This window comes from Callithrix jacchus, chromosome 1 (genome assembly GCF_049354715.1).
Source record: "Callithrix jacchus isolate 240 chromosome 1, calJac240_pri, whole genome shotgun sequence".
NCBI lineage: Eukaryota > Metazoa > Chordata > Mammalia > Primates > Cebidae > Callithrix > Callithrix jacchus.
Genome location: NC_133502.1, coordinates 189,704,124 through 189,726,718, shown reverse-complemented (window position 1 = coordinate 189,726,718; position 22,595 = coordinate 189,704,124). Strand labels below are relative to the sequence as shown.

Below are 22,595 nucleotides of genomic sequence, written 5' to 3'. Positions count from 1 at the left end.
GGCATGTAGAAATAATCTTACTTTCTCCTTTCTGACTTGGAAGCCCCTATTTTTCCTGCCTGATTGCTCTATGACTTCCAGTACTATGTTGAATAACAGTGATAAGAGTAAACATCCAGCCAGGCATGGTGGCTCATGCCTGTAATTCTAGCACTTTGGGAGGCCAAGGCGGGCAGATTGCCTGATCTCAGGAGTTTGAGACCAGCCTGGGCAATTCTGTGCAACGCTGTCTTTACTAAAATACAAAAGAAATTAGCCAGCCTTGGTGGTGGATGTCTGTAGTCCCAGCTACTAGGGAGGCAGAGGTAGGAGAATTGCTTGAACCTGGGAGGCAGAGATTATAGTGAGCCAAGATCTCACCATTGTACTCCAGCCTGGGTGACAGAGCAAGACTCTGTCTCTTTAAAAAAAAAAAAGTTAGCATCCTTTCCTTGTTCTGGATCTTAGAGGAAAGGCTTTCAGTCTTTCACCACTGAGCATGATGTTAGCTGTGGACATTTCAGAAGTGACCTTTATTGCATTGAGGTAAGTTTCTTCCATACTTGTTTCGTTGAGAATCTATCATAAAAGGATGTTGACTTTTGTCAAATGCTTTTTCTATGTCTATTGAGGTGATCATGATTTGTGTTTCATTCTTGTTATTGTGATTTATCACATTGGTTGATTTTCATGTTAACTGACCTTGTATCCTATGGATAAATCCCACTTGACCATGGTGTATAATCATTTTAACGTAATGTTGAATTTGGTTTGCTAGTATTTTTTTATTTATGTATGTATTTATGTAATTTTTTTTTTTTTTTTACAGTCTTGCTCTGTTGCCCAGGCTGGAGTGCAGTGGTACAATCTCAGCTCACTGCAGCCTCCACCTCCCAGGTTCAAGCAATTCTCTTGCCTCAGCCACCTGAGTAGCTGGGGTTACAGGTGCCTGCCACAATGCCCAGCTAATTTTTACATTTTGCTTTGCTAGTATTTTATTAAGAATTTTTGCATTTATGTTCATCAGTGATATTGCCTGGTAGTTTTCTGATGTTATCTTAAGCTTTGGAATCAGAGTGATGCTGACTTTACAGAATGAATTTGGGAGTATTCTGTTTTTGAATTTTTGGTAAGAAGGGCTAGCATTCTTTGAATGTTTGAAGGTAGAATTATCCTATGAAGCCATCTGGTCCTGGGCATTTCTTTGTTGGAATTTTTTTTTCTTTTTTGAGATAGGGCCTTATTCTGTTGCCTAGGTTGGAGGGCGGTGGTGTGATCATTGCTCACTGCAGCCTCAATCTCCTGTGCTCAAATGATCCTCCTGCCTCAGCTTACCATATAGCTGGGACTACAGGTGTACCCCACTGTTCCCAGATAACTTTTTTTTCCTTAGTGATGAGATCTTCCTGTGTTGCCTAGGCTGGTCTCCAACTCCTGAGCTCAAGTGATCCTCCTGGCTCAGCCTTCCAAAGTACTGTGATTGTAGGTGTGAGCCACCACACTCAGCGTGGAATGTTTTTGATTACTGATTCAACTCCTTGTTTTTTATTGATCCGCTCACACTTTGTTTCTTCTTGATTCAGTCTTGGTAGTTTGTGTGTTCCTAAGGATTTATCTATTTCTTCTAGGTTATTCCATTTATTGGCATATAAGTATTCATAATAGTCTCTTATGATCCTTTTTATTTCTGTGTCATCCATTGTAATATCTTCTATTTTATTTATTTGAATCTTCTTTAGTTAATCTAGCTAAAGCCTTCTTGATTTTATTGATCTTTTTAAAAAGCTAACTCTTAGTTTTTTCTATTTTATTTCCACTTTAATTTTTCTTCTACTAACTTTGAGTTGAGTTTGTTCCTCTTTTTCTAGTTCCTTTATTTGTACAGTTAGTTTCTATCTTTCTTTCTTTTTTTTTGAGACAAAGACTTGTTTTGTCACCCAGGCTGGAGACAGTGGCTCAACCTAAGTGCACTGCAGTCTCTGTCTCCTGGGTTCAAGCGATTCTCCTGCCTAGCCTCCAGAGTAGCTGGGACTACAGGCGGGTGCCACTATGCCTGACTAATTTTTTGTGTTTTTAGTTCAGATGGGGTTTCACCATGTTGGATAGGCTGGTTTCAAACTCTTGACTTCGAGTGATCCACCCACCTTGGCTTCCCAAAGTGCTGGGATTACAGTTGTGAGCCACTATGCCTGGCCAAAGTTAGGTTGAGATCTTTCTTGTTTTTTTTGGGGGGGGGGGAGGAAGGCAGGAAGGGAGAGAAGAAGGACGGTAGGGAGGAAGGAAGGGATGAAGGAAGGAAGGAAGGAACGGAGGAAGCGGGGAGGGAGGGAGGGAAGGAGGGAAGGGAAGGAAGGGAATCAAGCAATGAGAGAGACATTGCCAACTTGGATCTAGAGGTTTACAAGTTGATTTCTTTTTTTTTTTGAGAGAAAGAAAGAAAGAAAAAAATAATAAGTAAAGGAGAGGAAGAAAGAGGAAAAGAAAGAGGGAGAGTAAATGGAAATATTGCTTTATTTTGAAAAAAATTGGGTATTAATAATGGCCCATCAATGTTTCATTTAAACTTATGGGTAGGTGTGGTGTGGTATTGACTAAAATGTATATTTTGTGTATTTGAAGTGGAGAGCTCTATAAATATTTATTAAGTTTACTTGTTCCGGATCTGAGTTCGAGTCCTTGATATCCTTATTAATTTTCTGTCTCATTGAATCTAAGTCTCCTATCTGGGTGTTAGGATCATTAGCTCTTGTTGTTGCATTGATCCTTTTACCACTATATCTTTATTGCTTTAAAATCTATTTTATCCGATACGAGAATTGCAACTCTGCTTTTTATTTATTTATTATTTATTTTTGCTCTCCATTTGGTTGGTAAATCTTTCTCCATCCCTTTGTTTTGAGTCTTTGTGTATCCTTGCATGTGAAACAGGTCTGGATGTAACATGCCGTTGGGTTTTGGCTGTGTCTTTTGATTGGGAATTCAGTCAATTTAAATTTAGGGTTACTGCCATTTGATGTTGACTGGCTGTTTTATCCATTTGTTGGTGTAAATTCTTCTTTATGTTAGTGCTCTTTACTTTTTGGTGTATTTTTAGAAAGGCTAATACTGGTTGTTTCTTTCTGTGTGTAATGCTTCTTTCAGAAGCTCTTGTAAAGCAGGCCTGGTGGTAATAAAATCTCTGAGTTCTTGCTTGTTCATAAAAGATTTTATTTTTCCTTCAGTTGTGAAGCTTAGTTTGGCTGGATATGAAATTCTGGGCTGAAGGTTCTGTTCTTTGAGGATGTTGAATATCGGCCCCCACTCTCTTCTGGCCTGTAGAGTTTCTGCCGAGAGATCTGGTGTAAGTCTGATAGGCTTGCCTTTGTGGGTAATCTGACCTTTCTCTCTGGCTGCCCTTAGTATCCTCTCCTTCGTTTCAACCCTGGTGAATCTAACAATTATGTGCCTTGGGGTTGCTCTTCTTGAGGAACATCTTTGTGGTGTTCTCTGTATTACCTGGGGTTGAATGTTGACCTGCTTTGCTAGTTTAGGAAAATTTTCCTGAATAATATCCTGAAGGGTATTTTCCAGCTTGGATTCATTCTCTCCGTCTCATTCAGGTACACCTATCAAATGTAAATTTGGTCTTTTCACATAGTCCCACATTTCTTGGAGACTTTGCTCATTCCTTTTTATCCTTTTTTCTCTAATCTTTTCTTCACGTTTTATTTCATTAAGTTGGACTTTGACCTCTGATATCCCTTCTTCTGCTTGAACAATTCGAGTGTTTAAACCTGTGCATACTTCTCGGAGTTCCTGTATTGTATTCTTCAGTTCCATTAATTCACTCATACTCCTCTCTAAGTTGTCTATTCTCAATAGGAGTTCATCAAACCTTTTTTCAAAGTTCCTAGTTTCTTTACATTGGGCTACAACATGGTCCTTTAACTCACCGAAGTTTGTTATTATCCATTCCTTGAAGAGTGATTCTGTCATCAGGATGCGCTCGTTCTCCATCAAGCCTTGTTCCATTGTTGATGTGGAACTGTGATCATCTTTAGAGGGAGAGGCGTTCTGACTTTGAGTATTCTCAGCTTTTTTATTCTGGTTTCTTCCCATCATTGTAAATTTATCCTCCTGTCGTCTTTGAAATTACCAACTTTCAGATTAGGTCTCTTGAGTGGACGTCCAGGTTGTTAGTTCCGAGGGCCAGAGCAGCAGCATTAAAACTGTTGGTGCTTTTCTGCCCATGATTCTCCTGTCTGGCTTCCTTCTTGTGTCCGTAGTAGGTGACTCTGCCTTCCCGGGGCTCCAAACCTCGGTCAGAAGGGGAACCGGTCCCGTTTACTCTGCGCCGAGCGCTGCCACACTGAGGTGCCGTCACAGCCGCTGTGCAGGGCTCTGGTGTTGTGTTGGGGGCCCATGTGGGTCCTCCGAACCTGTTTACTTTGCTCCGAGAGCTGCCACGCCGAGGTGCCAGCAGAACACTGCGCCAGCCACAAGAGTTGCGCTGGCCACCCATGTGTTTCCTCCACTGGGGGATCTTCTGCTCTGTGAGCGACCAGAATTTGTCTGAAAGTGAGGCATCCTCTAGTTCTCCGTGCCTTCCCTGAGAGCTGCAATCCCGGGATGTTAGCGATCGGCCATCTTGGATCGTTCTCCTTTCTTGTTTTTAAACATGAGTATTTAATGCTATACATTTCCCTTATGGAACTACTTTTGCTGATTCTTGTAAATTTTACAAAGTTGTAATTTTATATTTGTTTCAAGGTATTTTAAAATTCTCTTTTGATTTTCTGTTTTATCCAATTGTTCAAGAATGTATTGTTTTTATGAATTTGTGAATTTTTCTATTTTCCTTTTGTTATTGATTTCTAGTTTATTTCTAGTTCTGGTATAGTCACTGTGGCCCAAGACTATACCAGGTATTATGTCAATCTTCTTAAATTTATTAAGACTTGTTTTGTGACTGAACATATCACCTATCCTAAAATACATTCCATGTATGCTCAAGATGAAATTGTATTCTGCTATTGGGTAGAAAGTTCTGTATGTTAGGTCCATTTGGTGTATAGTGTTATTCAAATCAGTTGTTTATTTCTTGGTTGTCTGCCTGAATGTGCTCTTCATTATTGAAAGTGGAATACTGAGTTCTACTACTATTATTATAATGTTTTTAATCTCTCTCTTCCTATCTGTCCATATTTGATTTATATATTTAAGTGCTCTGATGTTCAGTACATATATGTGTATAATTGTTATGGCTTCCTGTTGAATTGAAACATTTATCATTATGTGATGACTTTCTTTGTCCTTAGTAACAGTTTTGAACTTAAAAGTCTGTCTGATACAAGTATAGCCACCTTTGGTCTCTTGGTTATCATTTGCATGGAGTATCTTTTTCTATCCCTTTATTTTTATTCTGAGTGTACTTATAGCTAAAGTAAGCCTCTTGTAAACAGCATATTCCTGGATCTTTTTTTCCAATCCATTCCACTCTATGCCTTTTGATGGGGGGGCGGTTAATTCATTTACATTTAAAGTATTTATTGGTAGGTAAGGACTTAATATTGCCATTCTGTTCATTGTTTTCTGTTTTCCAGCTTTTTTGTTCTCTTCCTTTCTTTTCTTTTTTTGTTATTTGATGGTATTTTGTAGTGGTTTGCTTTCATTCTTCCTTTGTATCTTTTTTGTATATACTACAGGCTTTTTCTTTGTGGTTACTATGAGGCTTGTATACATTTTATTTTAGTTATTGAGATGGAGACTCGCTCTGTAACCCAGGCTGGAGTGCAGTGGCATGATCTTGGCTCACTGCAACCTCTGCCTCCCAGGTTCAAATGATTCTCATGACTCAGCCTCCTGAGTAGCTGGGACTAGAGGTGCATGCTACCACACATGGCTAATTTTTGTATTTTTAGTAAAGATGGAGTTTTACCATATTGGCCAGGCTGGTCTCGAACTCTTGATCTCAGGTGATCTGCCTCCCTTGGCATTTCAAAGTGCTAGAATTACAGTCATGAGCCACTGCACCTGGCTACATTTTCTTTTAGTTATGACTACCTATTTTAATTTAATGATAACTTTAACTGCATATAAAAACTTTACATGCATACTCCCCTCCACTATGTACTCTTCAAGTTAGAGTTTACTTCTTTTTATATTGTGAATTTTTATATCATGAATCCATTACCAAATTTTTGTGGTTATAGTTATTCTTGACACTTTTGTTTTTCAACTTTTGTATTCGTGTTATGGGTAAATTGGGTAGCACCATTACAGTGTTATATTATTTTGTATTTGACTATATATTTACCTTTGCTTGTAAGATTTATGCTTTCACATTGCTTATTAGCATGTTTTTAATTCCATTTGAAGAATTCCCTTAAGCATTTCTTGTAAGACAGGTCTACTGGTGACAAAAATCAATTTTTGTTTATGTGGGAAAGTCTTTATCTCCCTTTCATTTTAAAGGATAGCTTTGCAGGATATAGTATTCTTGGTTGCCATTTTATGTCAATATTTTGAACATGTTATCCATTCTTTCCTGGCCTGCAAAATCTCTATGGAGAAATCTGCTGTGATTCTCTTTTTTGAGACAAAGACCAAAAAAAGTTGCTTTTTTCTTGCAGCTTTCAAAATTCTTTGACTTTGACAGTTTCATTATAATGTGTCTTGGTGTAGACTTATGTCCAGCCTATTTGGGGTCCTCTGGGCTTCTTCAGTCTGGATGTCTATTTCTCCTCAAAGACTTGGAAATCTTTTTAGTTATTATTTCTTCAAATAAACTTTCTACTCCCTTCTTTTTCTTCTTCAGCTTATAACCCCATAATGTGTATATTAGTTCACTTGGTAGTGTCTCATAAATCCTATAAGCTTTCTTCACACATTTTAATTTCTTTTTTATTTTTTCGCTTCCAATTGGATAATTCAAATGACCTGTTTGTGAATTTGCAGATTCTTTCTTCTGCTTGAGTCATCTTCTGAAGTTCTGTATTGCATTTTGTAGTTCAGTCATTGTATTCTTCAGCTCCAGAATTTATTTTTAATTTTCCTATATATTTGCTGAATGTCTCATTTTGTTCTTGCTTTGTGTTGTTTTCCTGATTGGTTTCATTAAATTGTTTATCGGTCTTCTCTTGTAGTTTGTGGAATTTCTCTAAAGCAATTATTTTGAATTATTTATCAGGCAATTCATGGATATACATCTCTCTGGATTATTTACTAGAAGTTTGTGTTCTTCCTTTGGTGTTGTCATGTTTCCCTGATTCCTTGTGATCCTCCTAGCCTTGCATAGGTGTTTGCACATTTAAAGAACTAATCATTGGCTGGGTGTGGTGGCTTATCCCTGCAACCCCAGCACTTTGGAAGGCTAAGGTGGGCAAATCACTTGAACCGAGTAGTTCAAGACCAGCCTGGGCAACACAGTGAAACACTGCCTCTACCAAAAAAAAAAATAGAAAAATTAGTCATGCCTGGTGGCAAACACCTGTAGTCCCAGCTACTCAGGAAGCTAAGGTGGGAGGATCCCTTGAGCCCAGGATGCAGAGGTTGCAGTGAGCCAACATTGCAAGGAAATTTCACTGGAAAACCCTATTTTAAAAGCAATGTGAATACAGTTAACACTACTGAACTGCATGTTTAAATTTTTTTTTTTTTTTTTTTTTTGAGATGGAGTCTCACTCTGTCACCCAGGCTGAAGGTGTGAGCCACTGCGCCTGGCCTAAAAATTATTAAAAGGATAAATTTTATATTACATGATTTTTATCCATGCTGGAGTGCAGTGGCATGAACATGGCTCACTGCAGCCTTGGCCTCCTGGGTTCTAGTAATCCTCCTGCTCAGCTTCCCCAGTAGCTGGGACTGCAGTCACATACCACCACGCTTAGTGAAATTTAATTATTTGTAGAGACAAGGTCTCCCTTTGTTGCCCAGGCTAGTCTCAAACTGCTGGGCTTAAGCAATCCTTCTGCCTTGGCTTCCCAAAATGCTGGAATTAAAGGCATGAGCCATTGTACCTAGCCAAAACCAAATTTTTTATTGATCTTTTCAAAGAACTTTGGTTTTGCTGATTTTCTCTATTAATTCCTGCTATGGCTTGAATGTTCGCTCTGAAATTCATGTTGAAACTTAATCCCCAATGGGGCCGTATTGAAAAGTAAGGCCAGCTGGTCACAGTGGCGCATGCTTAATCTCAGTATTTTGAGTGGCTGAAGTGGGGGGATTCCTTGAGGGCAGGAGTTCAAAACCAGCCTAGTCACCCTAGCAAGACCTTGTCTCTACAAAGATTAAAAAAAAAAAAAGGACCAGGCACGGTGGCTCAACGCCTGTAATCCAAGTACTTTGAGAGGCCGAGGCCAGCAGATCATGAGGTCTGGAGTTCAAGACCAGCCTGGCCAACATGGTGAAACCCTGTCTCTACTAAAAATACAAAAATTAGTTGGGCACAGTGGTGGACACCTGTAATCCTAGCTACTCAGGCGGCTGAGGCAGGAGAGTCTTTTGAACCCGGGAGGCAGAGGTTGCAGAGAGCTGAAATAACGCCACTGCACTCCAGCCAGGGCAATGGCAACAGAGTGAGACTCCATCTAAAAAATTAGCCAGGCGTGATGGCACACATCTGGTGGGATAGGGACAGGGATAGATAGAAAGCATTCTAGGCACAGACATGGTGAAACAGGAGAGCAGGGCACGTTCAGGTAACTCTTCTCCAAACCAAAAAGACAACTATTGCCTCTCTGAAGCAACAGAGAAGGAAATCATCTTTTCTTTTGTTAACAACTCAAAACTCTAGCTCCAGACCAGGTGTGGTGTTAACAGTTCACAACTCTAGCTCCAGGCCAGCCGAGGCAGCTCGTGCCTGTAATCCCAAACCAAGATCGGTGGATCACTTGAGGTCAGGGGTTTAAGACCGGCCTTCCCAACATGGTAAAACCCTGTCTTAACAAAAATTAGCTGGGCATGATGGCAGTTGCCTGTAATTCCAGCTACTTGGGAGTCTGAGGCAGGAGAACCCGGGAGGTAGAGTTTGCAGTGAGCCAAGATTGTGCCACTGCACTACAGCCTGGGCAACAAAGTGAGACTCTGTCTCCAAAATAATAATAATTTAAGAATAGTAATAATTATTAAAACCTTCCAAAAAATAAAGCACCAGGCTCAGAAGAGTTCCCTGGTAAATTCAATATGTTCCAGAAAATAGGAACAGAGAGAAACACTTGCTAACTTATTCTCTGAGGCCAAAAATACATAAGTACCAAAACCATGGCCAGGCATGGTGGCTCATGCCTTGAGACTGGCCTGGCCAACAGGGCGAAACCCTATCTCTACTAAAAGTACAAAAGATAGCTTGGTGTTGTGGTGGGGGCCTGTAATCTTAGCTACTTGGGAGACTGAGGCAGGAGAATCTCTTTTGTGTTTGTTTGTTTGTTTGTTTGAGATGGAGTTTTGCTCTTGTTACCCAGGCTGGAGTGCAATGGCGCGATCTCGGCTCACTATAACCTCTGCCTCCTGGGTTAAGGCAATTATCCTGCCTCAGCCTCCCGAGTAGCTGGGATTACAGGCATGCGCTGCCATGCCCAGCTAATTTTTTGTAATTTTAGTAGAGATGGGGTTTCACCGTGTTGACCAGGATGGTCTCGATCTCTTGACCTCGTGATCCACCCGCCTCGACCTCCCAAAGTGCTGGGATTACAGGTGTGAGCCACCGTGCCCGGCAGGAGAAACTCTTGAACCCGGAAGGCAGAGGTTGCAGTGATCTGAGATCTCACTACTGCACTCCAGCCTGGGCAACAGAGCAAGACTTCATTCCCCCCACCCAAAAAAAACCCTAATGAACAAATAAATAAAAGATCTGAACAGACACCTTACTGAAGAAGATAAACAGATGGCAAACACACATATTAAAAAGTGCTGAACATCATATGTCATTAAGGAATTGCAAATTAAAACAGTTAGATACTATTACACACCTATTAGAATGGCTAAAATCCCAAATGCTGACAACACCAAATTCTGGTGAAGATGTGGAGCAACAGGAACGCTCATTCATTGCTGCTGGGACTACGAAATGATACACTCTGGGAGACAGTTGGGCAGTTTCTCACTAAACTAAATATGTTCTTACCATATGTCGCAGCAATTGTGCTCCTTGGTATTTATCCAAATAATTTGAAAATCTATGTCCATGAAAATCTGCACTCCAATATTTATAGCAGCTTTATTCGTAATTGCCCAAACCTGGAAGCAACAAAGATGTCCTTGAATAGTTGAGTGGATAAACACTGGTACATCTGTACAATGGAGTATTACTCATTTTAGTACCTTGCTTAAAAAGTAATATGCTGTCAGACCATGAAAAGATACAAAGGAACCTTAAATTCGTATTGCCAAGTGAAAGAAGCCAGTCTGAAAAGGTTATTTACTGTATGATTCAAACTCTGACATTCTGGAAAAGGCAAAACTATAGAGACAGTGAAAAGGTCAGTGATTGCCAGAAGTAGAAGAGAAGGAAGGGAGGGATGAACCAGATGGAACAAGGATTTTTAGGGCAGTGAAACTATTCTGTATAATACTGTAGCAGTGGATGTACCTCATTACACATTAGTGAAACCCCAGTGAATGTACAGCACTAAGAGTGAACCCTAATGTAAATTATGAACGGTGGCTAATAATAATGTTTCAGTATTATCAATTATAACAAATGTACCACATTAATGCAGGATGTTAACAACAGGGGAAACAGTGAGGGAAGAGAGGGTATATGGGAACTCTGCATTTTCTGCTTAATTATTCAGGAAACCTAAACCTGGTCATTAAAGGGCTTGGGTCAGGGGAGGGATGGGGAGCCTATTTAGGGAGAGAGACTGATTTCCCACAGCTTTTTGTCTGAGGACTCCCAAGCGAGGTGGCAAAAAACACCATGTAGAAAGGCCTGGGCCTGAATAACTACTTATTTAGGTGCCATTCTCAGTGCTTTCCATAAATTAGCTCACTTAATTCCTGAGCAATAATCCCATGAGGTAGGAACTATTATTATCCCCTCTAAGGGAAGTAGAATATTATATTACATTATCCCCATTATAGAGGAAGCAGAAGCACAGAGATTAAGTAGGGAGCTCAAGATTGCACAGCTGTAAGTGGAGTGAGGATTTACGTCTAGGTATTAGTTTATACAACTAAATTACCATCTTATTCTCATTTATAAACTGGTCAGTCTTTTTAATAAGGAAAATCATCTCTATTATTTTACACACCCCAAGTCAGTGCAGATGGATTTGTTTCACCCTGGAGAAGTAAAGGGTCTTTTTGGGACTCGTTTACACACAGCCTCTCTAGTGACTGTCTTGAGGAAGTTTTAAAGAACTTCTTGAAGCTCTTTAAACAGGAACCAACTTGGTTTTTTTTTTTCCTCTCTTTTTCTTTTTTTGAGATGGAGTCTGCCTCTGTCACCCAGGCTGGAGTAAAGTGGTGTGATCTCAGCTCACTGCAACCTCCAAGTGGTTCTTAGGCCTCAGCCTCCCGAGTAGGTGGGACTATAGTAACGCACCACCATGTCCAGCTAATTTTTTTTGTATTTATTAGAGACAGGGTGTGACCACGTTGGCCAGGATGGTCTTGAACTCCTGACCTCAGGTTATCCACCTACCTTGGCCTCCCAAAGTGCTGAGATTACAAGCATGAGCCACTGTGCCAGGCCTGGAACTCACTTGTATTTTTTCCTTGGAGTCCAGAAATTCTAGACTGTTGCTGGAAATAAGAGTGGCAAAATAGGTACTTTTTGACAATTCCCCCTCTAATACTTTTGTCTTTATTTTACCAATATGTCTTTGGCCTGTGCATATTTCCTTGGCAGCCCCTCCCAATGGTCACTCAGTCCTGGACATCTGGCCAGTCCCTCTTTATCTTCACTGCGATCACCCCTGCCCTAACCTCCCTGTCTCTCACCTGGGACCTGGAACAGCTAATTGTAGGCTCTCTGTATACGTGAAAGGATCCCATCAGAAGACAAAAGCCATGCATTATTTGAACAGAAAGATAGTTATGCAACCATAAGCACTATGATTCCAGAACATTTTCATTACCCAAAAAGAAACCCCATAACCATTAGCAGTCACTTCCCATTTCCTCTTTCCTCCATCCCCTGGCAACCATTTATCTACTTTTTGTCTCTGTAGGTTTACCTATCCTAGACATTTCATGTAAATGGAATAATATGTGTCCTTTGTGTCTGGCTTTCACTTAGCATAATGTTTTCAAGGTTCAACCATGTGTCAGTATGGATGTACTGTGTGCATTGCACGGAAATAACACATTTTGTTATCCATCCATCAGTTGATAGACATTGGAGTTGTTTCTACTTTTTGGCTATTATGAATAATGTGACCATTCACATGCAAGTCTTTATGTGGACATATTTTTAAATTTCTCTTAAGTGTCTACCTAATAGTAGAATTGCTGGATCATATGGTAACTCTATTTTATATTTTAAGGAATTGCCAGGCAGGTTTCTAGAGTGAGTGTTGACTAATGATCTTTAGGCATCTTTTCATGAGCTTATTAGCCGTTTGTATAACTCTTTGGAGATATGTCTATTCAAATTCTTTGCCTATTTTTAATTAAGTCATTTGTCTTTTTATTAAGTTTTATATATTCTGGATACTGGACCGTAATGAGAGTATATGATTTACAAATGCTGTCTCCCATCCTATGAGTTATCTTTTAACTTTGTTTTTTATTTTAAAGAAAAATAGAGGCCAATTGTGGTGGCTCATGCCTGTAATCCCAGTACTTTGGGAGGCTAAGGTAGGTGGATAACCTGAGGTCAGGAGTTCAAGACCAGCCTGACCAAGATGGTGAAACCTCGTCTCTACTAAAAAAAAAAATATACAAAAATTAGCTGAGCGCAGTGGCACTGCCTGTAATACCATTACTCAGGAGGCTGAGGCAGGAGAATCCCTTGAACCCAGGAGGCAGAGGTTGCAGTGAGCCAAGATTGCGCCACTGCACTCTAGCCTGGGCGACAGAGCAAGACTCCATCTCAAAAACAAAAAAAAGAAAAATGAAAAATAGAGACAAGGTCTTACTATGTTGCCCAGGCTCTTCTTGAACTCCTGGCCTCAAGTGATCCTCCCATTTCAGCCTCCCAGTGTGCTGGGATTACAGGTATGTGCGACTGTGCCTGGCCTCTTTAAACTTTCTTGATAATATACTTTGACATGGAAACATTTTTAATTTTTATCAAGTCCAACTTATCTATTTTTTTTCTTTGATTGCTTCTGATTTTATTTACTTATTTGTTTTGAGATGGAGTCTCAATCTGTCACCCTGGCTAGAGTGCAGTGGTACGATCTTGGCTTACTGCAACCTCCACCTCCAAGGTTCAAGTAATTCTCCTGCCTCAGCCTCCTGAGTATCTGGGATTACAGGCATGTGCCACCATGTCTGGATAATTTTTTTTTGTATTTTTTTATTTTTGTGATGGAGTCTCACTCTGTTGCCCAGTCTGTAGTGCAGTGTTGCAATCTCGGCTCACTGCAGTCTTCATCTCCCTGGTTTAAGCAATTCCCCTGCCACAGCCTCCCAAGTAGCTGGGATTATAGGCACATGCCACCACACCTGGCCAATTTTTTTGTATTTTTAGTAGAGATGAGGTTTCACCATGTTGGCCAGACTGTTCTTGAACTCCTGACCTCAGGCAGTCCACCCGCCTCGGCCTCCCAAAGTGCTGGGATTACAGGTGCAAGCCACTGTGTCCGCCCTTTCTTTTGTATGTATTTTTAGTAGAGGCAGAGTTTTACTATGTTGACCAGGCTAGTCTCAAACTCTTGACCTCAGGTGATCTGCCCACCTTAGCCTCCCAAAGTGCTGGGATTATAGGGGTGCGCCACCGCACCTGGCCTGTTTCTGATTTTAGTGTCTCATCTTATTTATTTATTTATTTTGAGACGGAGTTTCGCTCTTGTTGCCCAGGCTGGAGTTCAATGGCCTTATCTCGGCTCACCGCAGCCTCCACCTCCCAGGTTCAAGCAATTCTCCTGCCTCAGCCTATTACAGGCATGAGCTACCATGCCTGACTAATTTTATATTTTTAATAGGGACAGAGTTTCTCCATGTTGGTCAAGCTGATTTCGAACTCTTGACCTCAGGTGACCTGCCTGCCTCAGCCTCCCAGTGCTGGGATTACAGGCGTGAGCCACCGTGCCCCGAGATTTTAGTGTCCGACCTAAGAAACTGTTGCATAATCCAAAGTCACTAAGGTTTATGCTTTTATTCTAAGAGTTTTATACTTTTCAGTCCTACATTTAGGTATGTTAACCATTTTGAGTTAAATTCATTTTTTTTTTTCACATGTGGACTTCTAGTTGTCCCAGCACCATTTATTTAAAAGACTATTTTCTAATTGAAAGGTCTTAGTACCTTTGTTTAAAAAAAAATCAACTAACTGCCTGGGTGCAGTGGTTCATGCCTATGATCCCAGTGCTTTGGGAGGCCAAGGTAGGAGGTTTGTGTGAACCCAAGGGTTTGAGCCTGCAATGAGCTGTGTCACATCAGTACACACCAGCCTGAACAACAGAGTGAGACCTGGTGTCTAATAAAGAAAAAAACCAGTTATAGATGTATGGGTTTATTTCTGGACTCTCAACTGTATGTCTGTTGTTATGCCAGTATCATACTGTTATTACTGTGGCTTTTTGCTAAATATTAACATTGAAGGCCGGGCGCAGTGGCTCACGCCTGTAATCCCAGCACTTTGGGAGGCCAAGGCAGGTGGATCATGAGGTCAAGGGATCGAGACCATCCTGGTCAACATGGTGAAACCCCGTCTCTACTGAAAATACAAAAAATTAGCTGGGCAGGGTGGCATGTGCCTGTAATCCCAGCTACTCAGGAGGCTGAGGCAGGAGAATTGCCTGAACCCAGGAGGTGGAGGTTGCGGTGAGCCGAGATTGCGCCGTTGCACTCCAGCCTGAGTAGCAAGAGTGAAACTCTGTCTCAAAAAAAAAAATAAAGTAAAAGTGTGTGTCCTGTTTTTTTTTTTCCTTCTTTTTTTTTTTTTTTTGAGATGAAATTTCACTGTCGTTACCCAGGCTGGAATGCAGTGGTGCAGTCTCAGCTCACTGCAACTTCTGCCTCCTGGGTTCCAGTGATTCTCGTGCCTCAGCCTCCCGAGTCGCTGAAATTGCAGGTATGCGTCACCACACTTGGCAAATTGTTTTATTCTTTATCTTAGAAAGTGTCAGTACTTAACAATAAAGTATAATGTTGACTATGGGTTTTTCACAGGCGTCCTTTATTGGGCTGAGGAAATTCCTTTCTAGTTCTAGTTTGTTGGGTGTTTTTTTATGATGAAAGCATGTTGTTTTTTCAAATGATTTTTTTTTGCATCTATTGAAATGATCATATGGTTTCCTCTTTATTAACACGTTATATATTGTATTACCATTGCTTTTCATCTTTTGAACCAATCTTGAATTCTTGGTATAAATCTCACTTGGCTATGGTGTATAATCCTTTTTTATATGATGCTGTATTCCATTTTCTAGTATTTGTTCTTGAGGATTTGGTGTTTATATTCATAAGAGACATTGGCCTATAACCTCATGTTTTTCTTTTTCTGGTTTTGGTATCAGGGTAATACTGGCTTCATATGATAACTTAGAAAGTATTCCCTTCTTGTCTCCTTTCTTGGAAGAGTTCATGAAGGATTGGGCTAGTTCTTCATTATACATTGGATAAAATTCACCAGTGATGCTGTCTGTTCCTGGGCTTTTCTTTGTATAACTTTTTTGGTTGCTAAATTAATCTCTTTACTTGTAGGTCTATGCAGATTTTCTTTCCTTTCTTTCTCTCTCTTTTTTTTTTTTTTTTTTTTTTGAGACAGAGTCTTACTTTGTTGCCCTGCCTGGAGTACAGTGATGTGATTGTAGCTCACTGTAGCCTCAACCTCCTGGGCTTAAGTGATCCACCCCTCTCAGGCTCCTGAGTAGCTGAGACTACAGGCATGAGCTGCTATTCCCAGCTAATCCTATTTCTTCTTGAATCAGATTTGATAGTGTGTTCTTTTCTAGGAATTAACCTATTTCAACTAGGTTATCTGATTTGTTGGGATTGTTCATAGTATTTTCATAACCCTTTTTATTTCATAAAGTCAGCAATAATGACACATCTCTTAGTTTTCATTTTAGCAATTTGAATCACCTCTCTTTTTTTCTTGGTCAGTCTACATAAAGGTTTGTCAGGTTTTTTTTTATTCTTTTCAAAGAACTGACTTTGTTTCACTGATATTTCTCTATTTTCTATTCCTTGTTTTTGAGCTACATTATTTCTCCCTTCTGCTTGCTATGGGTTTAGTTTGCACTTTTCTTTCTAGTTTTAGATGAATGGTTAAGATGGATGTTATTGAGTTTTTTCTTCTTCTTTTTCTGAGATGGGATCTCACTCTGTCACCCAGGCTGAAGTGCAGTGGCGCAATCTCGGCTCACTGCAACCTCTACCTCCTGGGCTGAAGAGATCTTCCTACCTCAGCCTCCCGAATAGCTGAGACCACAAGCATATGCCACCATGCCTGGCTAATTTTTTGTCTTTTTGGTAGAGATAGGGTTTTATCATGTTGCCCAGGCTGTTCTCAAATTTCTGAGCTCAAGGAATCCACGTGTCTTGGCCTCCCAAATTGCTGGGATTACGGGGGTGAGCCACCATGGCCAGCCAAGATTTTTCTTCTTTTTTTCTTTTCTTTTTTTTTGCAAGGAACAAAGGTCTTTATTATTATTACTCCTTACTCTGAATATCCACCTAACAGATGGAAATTGTTATCTCCTCTCTTCTTGTTCAGTCTTTTATGGATGGGAATGTTTGGGGGAAAAGTGAGAATGGCTATATTCCTGGAGCCAAATGATGTTCAGGTAAGGGTGGCAGAAAAATTGGATAATAATTGAATGAGAGAAAAAAAGAATGTTACATGTTACATTTTACCTGGATTCTGAGTAAAGAAGGAAGTGGAACAATAATCACTACTGGGTAGTTGATACTTAAACTGATACACACAATCACAACAGTGGCAAGGAAAATGACATTTGTAATGTTATCCCTAATGACACTCAGTTCTATCCTTTATTCCTCCTCTAGGTATCCCAGAGCTGGTAGATGTGCACATCTCAATTAGATTCCTCACTTTTTTGGGGGGGCAAGAGTATCTTTTTGCATTCCTGGGGAATGTTGCCATTCTATGTGAGGGCAGGACAGCATAGTCTCCATGAGCCCATGTCCTTTCTGGCCATGTTGGACTCTGTTCAGCTGGACCTGTCCATAGCTACTATCTGTAAAATGCTGGGCATCTTCTGATTCAGTTTCAGAAATACATCTTTTTAAATTGTAGTAAAAATCATGTAATACAAAATTTATCCTTTAATAATTTTTAAGCATACAGTTCAGTAGTGTTAACTATATTCACATTGCTTTTTAAAATAGGGTTTTCCAGTGAAATTTTCTAGACAGATTATAAAAGAGCTGCAACACTTGTATTCACAGTGTTGTACAGCAGATCTCTAGAACTTCCTCATTTTGTAAAACTGAAACTACACCCACTGGACAACTAGACCTCATTTACCACTCCCTCCAGCCCCTGGAAACCATCATTCTACATTCTACTTCCTTTTTATATGACTTTGAGTACTTCAGATACTTCAGAAAAGTAGGAGCATACTTGTAAACAAATTTTAATATTAGTGGATACATGGTAGGTATATATATATATTTATAGGGTTCATGAGATTTTATTTTTTTAGATGAAGTCTCACTCTGTCACCCAGGCTGGAGTGCAGTGGCGTGATCTTGGCTCACTACAATCTCCACCTCCCAGGTTCAAGCAATTCTTATGCCTCAGCCTCCCGAGTAGCTGGGATTACAGGTGTGTACCACCACAGCCAGCTAATTTTTGTATTTGTAATAGAGATGGGCTTTCACCATGTTGTTCAGGCCAGTCTTGAACCCCTAACCTCTGGTGATCCACCCGCCTTGGCCTCCCAAAGTTGCGTGAGCCACCATGCCTGGCAAGATGTTTTGATATAAGGCATGCAATACATAACAATCACGTCATGAAAATGGGGTATCCATGCCCTCAAGCATTTATCCTTTGTGTCACAAATACTTTTTTTGTGTGAATATACTTCATTTCATCATTTTTGTTAACAGTTGAAACTCTGGGAATTCAAAATTAACATCCTTGCCCATAAGCTTCTTAACAGACACCAGAAAAAGTTTCAACCTTGCATTCTACATTGTTCTGCTGTGCTTTGTCCAAATGAACCTTTTATGAGCTGGCTGCCATCCTGTTTCATGTGGGTTTTCTTGCCCATGATTTCACTTGGGAAGACCAAGTCCTCAAGGATTGCATCATGCATAGCTGTCAGAATATGGCTCCTGGGAAGCTTTTGCTTATTTTTGGTATGGCTTTTTCAAGGTGGCTTAGTCAGAATTCTCTGAGTAGTAAAGACAACATGCTTCCCACTGAACCTTTTCTCTAAGTCACATACTAGCTGGACTTGGATTTTCTGGAAAGATTTCAGTTGAGGAACTAGAACAAAGATGATGATGGCTTTCTAACCACCAACTTCAATTTCCTTGGCTGCTGTAATATTCAGCTCCCTGAACTGAGTCTTGAGGTCTGAGTTCACTTTCTGTTCCAGAAGAGCCTGGGAAATGCCAGACTCAACCTTGTCCGGCTTCTCACCGTTGGGCTTCACAATCTTGGCACTCAAATTGAATGTGGCCTTCTTCTTGCTGAGTGCTGGCTTAGGGAGAGCCAGTTATACTGTTTTATTTTTAAATGGATCATTAAATTATTATTGACTATAGTCACATACTAGCTGTTACTCGTTCTATTTTATTGTGGCATTAGCCATCCCCACCACCCTCATACAGCCCACTACCTTTTCCAGCCGCTGGTAGCCATTCTTGTACTCTCTATCTCCGTGAGTTCAATTGTTTTCATTTTTAGATCTCACAAGTAAGTGAGAACATGCTGTATTTGTCTTTCTGTGCCTGGCTTATTTCACTTAACACAATGATGTCCAGTTCCCATCTATGTTGTTGCAAGTGACAGGGTCTCATTCTTTTTTTATGGCTGAATAGTACTCCACTCCATTGTATATAAATACCACATTTTCTTTATCCATTTGTCTGTTGATGGACATTTAGGTTGCTTCCAAATTTTGGCTATTGTGAATAGTGCTGCAGTAAACATGGGAGTACAGACATCTCTTTAATAACCTGATTTCCTTTCTTTTGGGTATATACTCAGCAGTGAGATTGCTGGATCATATGGTAGCTCTATTTTTAGTTTTTTGAAGACTTCCAAACTGTTCTCTGTAGTGGTTGTACTAATTTACATTCTCACCAACAGTGTATGAGGGTTCCCTTTTCTCTACAGCCTCACCAGCATTTGTTATTGCCTGTCTTTGTATATAAGCCATTTTAACTGGTGTCAGATTGTATCTTACTGTAGTTTTGGTTTGCATTTCTCTGATGTTGAGTGATGTTGAACACCTTTTCATATTCTTGCTTGCCATTTGTATGTCATCTTTTGAGAAATGTCTATTCAAATAGTTTGCCCATTTTTTTAATCAGATTATTAGATTTTTTTCCCTATAGAGTTGTTTGAGCTCCTTGTATATTCTGGTTATTAATCCCTTGTCAGATGGGTAGTTTGCAAATACCTTCTGCCATTCTGTGGGTTGCCTCTTTACTTCGTTGATTTTTACCTTTGCTATGTGAAGCTTTTTAGCTTGGTGTGATCCCATTTGTCCATTACTGCTTTGGTTGCCTGTGCTTGTTGGGTATTATTCCATAGTGTAATGTTTGCCCAGACTAATGGAGTTCCCTTGATGTTTTCTTGTAGTAGTTTCATAGTTTGAGGTCTTAGATTTGAATCAAACTTTTTGTAATTATTATTTACCATAATGTCCAACTCAAGGCTCATCAATGTTAAAACAGTTTCCTTTCCTTTATTATAATTTAAGAGACAGGGTCTTGTCTTGCTCTGTTGCTTAGGCTGAGTTATCATGCTTAGGCATGATTATAGTTCACTGTAACTTCAGACTCCTGAGTTCAAGTGATCCTTCTGCCTCTGTCTCCTGAGTAGCTAGGACTACAAGGCATGTGCCACCATGTCTGGCTATTTATTTATTTATTTTTTGAGACTGTCTTGCTCTGTTGCCCGAGCTGGAGTGCAGTGGTGCAGTCTTGGCTCACTGAAACCTCTGCCTCCCAGGTTCAAGCGATTCTCCTGACTCAGCCTCCCGAGTAGCTGGGACCACAGGTGCGTGCCACCATGCCCAGCTAATTTTTGTATTTTTTAGTAGAGACGGGGTTTCACCATAGTCTCGATCTCTTGACCTCGTGATCTGCTCTCCTCAGCCTCCCAAAGTGCTGAGATTACAGGCTTGAGCCACTGTGCCCGGCTGAATTTTTTGTGTTTTTAGTAGAGATGTGTCACCATATTAGCCAGGATGGTCTCAATCTCCTGACCTCATGATCTGCCCACCTTGGCCTCCCAAAGTGCTAGAATTACAGATGTGAGCCACTGTACCAGGCCAATTTTTAAATTTTTTTTGTAGAGAGTCTTGCTATGTTGCCCAGCCTATTCTCAAACTCCTATTGCCAAGCTATTCTCCCAACCCAGCCTCCCGAAAAGCTGGGATTACAGGCATGAGCCACCATGCCTGGCCTATTTCCTTTTTTAAAGCTGGATATTATTCCATTGTATGTATATACCCTGTTTTCTTTATGCATTCATCCATCAGTAGACATTTGGATTGCTTCTACCTCTTGGTTATTGTGAATAATACTGTGATGAACATGAGTGCAATTTCTTTTAAAAACAGATTTATTGAAATATTTACGTCATACAATTCACTCATTTAATATGTATAGTACAATGGTTTTTAATATATTTACAGATATGTGCAACCATCATCTGTTAGATTTTGAATATTTTCATCACCTCAAAAAGAAACCTTGTACCCACTGGCTGTTATTGCCTATCTCCTGATCCTCCCACCCAGCCCTAAGCAAACACTAATCTGCTGTCTTTATAGATTTCCTGATCCTGGACGTTCAAATGAATGAAACCTTGTCATATGTGGCCTTTTGTTGACTGGCATCTTTCACTTAGCATATTTTCAAGTCTCATTCATGTTGTAGCATATCACTACTTCACTTCTTTTCATCCCTGAATAATATCCCATTGTATGGATACAACACATTTTTAATCCATTCATCAGTTGGTAGACCTTTGGGTTGTTTCCACTTTTTGGCTATTATGAATAAAGTGGCCATAAAGATTCATGGACAATTTTTAATGTGGGTTTTTGTTTTCATTTCTCTAGGAGTGGAATTACTGGTTCATATGGTAACTGTATGTGAATCATTTGAGGAATTGCCAATTTTCCACAGCAGGTGTACCATTTTACATTCCCAACAGCAGTGTATAAGGATTCCAATTTTTCCACATCCTTTCAAACATTGATTATCTAACTTTTTAATTCTAGTTATCCTTTCAGGTGGAAAATGGTATCTCATTGTGGTTTTGACTTGCATTTCCCTAATGGCTAGCGATGTTGAGCATCTTTTCATGTGCTCATTGGCCACGTGTATATATTCCTCGGAGAAATGTCTATTTATAGATCATTTGCCTATTTTCAAATTGGGTCATTTGTTTTTTATTGAGTTGTAAGAGTTCTTTATGTATATTAGATAGAAGTTTTTTAGCTAACATATGAATTACAGATATTTTCTTCCATTTTGTGGGTTGTCTTTTTCAGTCTTCTTTTTAAATACAGGGATTTACAATTAAGAATTTCTCTCTGATCACTACATTAGCTGCATCCATAAGTTTTGGTATGTTGTGTACTCATGATCATTCATCTCATAGTAGTTTCTAATTTCCCATACAATTTCAGCTTTAACTTACTGTTTATTCAAATATGTCTGGTCTTGCTTTATATATTTGGACTCTTGTTAGGTATATTAATGTGTATAATTACATCTTTGTTGGATTGAGCTTTTCAGTGCTATGAAATCTCTTTTGGATCTAGTAAAAATGTTTGTCTTCAAGTCTTTTTCTGATATTAATATAGACCCCCAACCTTAGTACTTTGGCTACCATTCGCATGGTATATCTTTTTCCATCCTTTTACTTCCAACTTATTATGTGTCTTTGAGTCTTAAGTGTCTCTTGAATAAAGTACATTTTTAGATTGCATGTATGTTTGTGTATCTTTTAAATGCATTCTGTCAATCTGTATTTAATCTGTTTACATGTAATTGCTGATAAGGTAAGGTTTACATCTGCCATTTTACAATTTTTTTTTTTTTTTTTTTTTGAGACGGAGTTTCGCTCTTGTTACCCAGGCTGGAGTGCAATGGCGTGATCTCGGCTCACTGCAACCTCCGCCTCCTGGGTTCAAGCAATTCTCCTGCCTCAGTCTCCCAAGTAGCTGGGACTACAGGCATGCGCCACCAGGGTTGGCCAGGATGGTCTCGATCTCTTGACCTTGTGATCCACCTGCCTTGGCCTCCCAAAGTGTTGGGATTACAGGCGTGAGACACCGCACCCGGCCAAAATTCTGTCTTTTGAGGGT

The 22,595-nt window shown here is 39.9% G+C and overlaps 1 protein-coding gene across 1 annotated transcript in view; it reads left to right on the top strand.

Moving 5' to 3' along the window:
* Window positions 1-460: 460 nt before the first annotated feature.
* The window catches only part of PHETA2 (PH domain containing endocytic trafficking adaptor 2), a 51,682-nt gene continuing 29,547 nt past the window's right edge, over window positions 461-22,595 (top strand). Inside the window, exon 1 of the mRNA XM_035266030.3 lies at window positions 461-525. The gene's annotated coding sequence lies outside the window, so the exon portion shown is untranslated. The remainder of the gene's footprint in view (window positions 526-22,595) is intronic.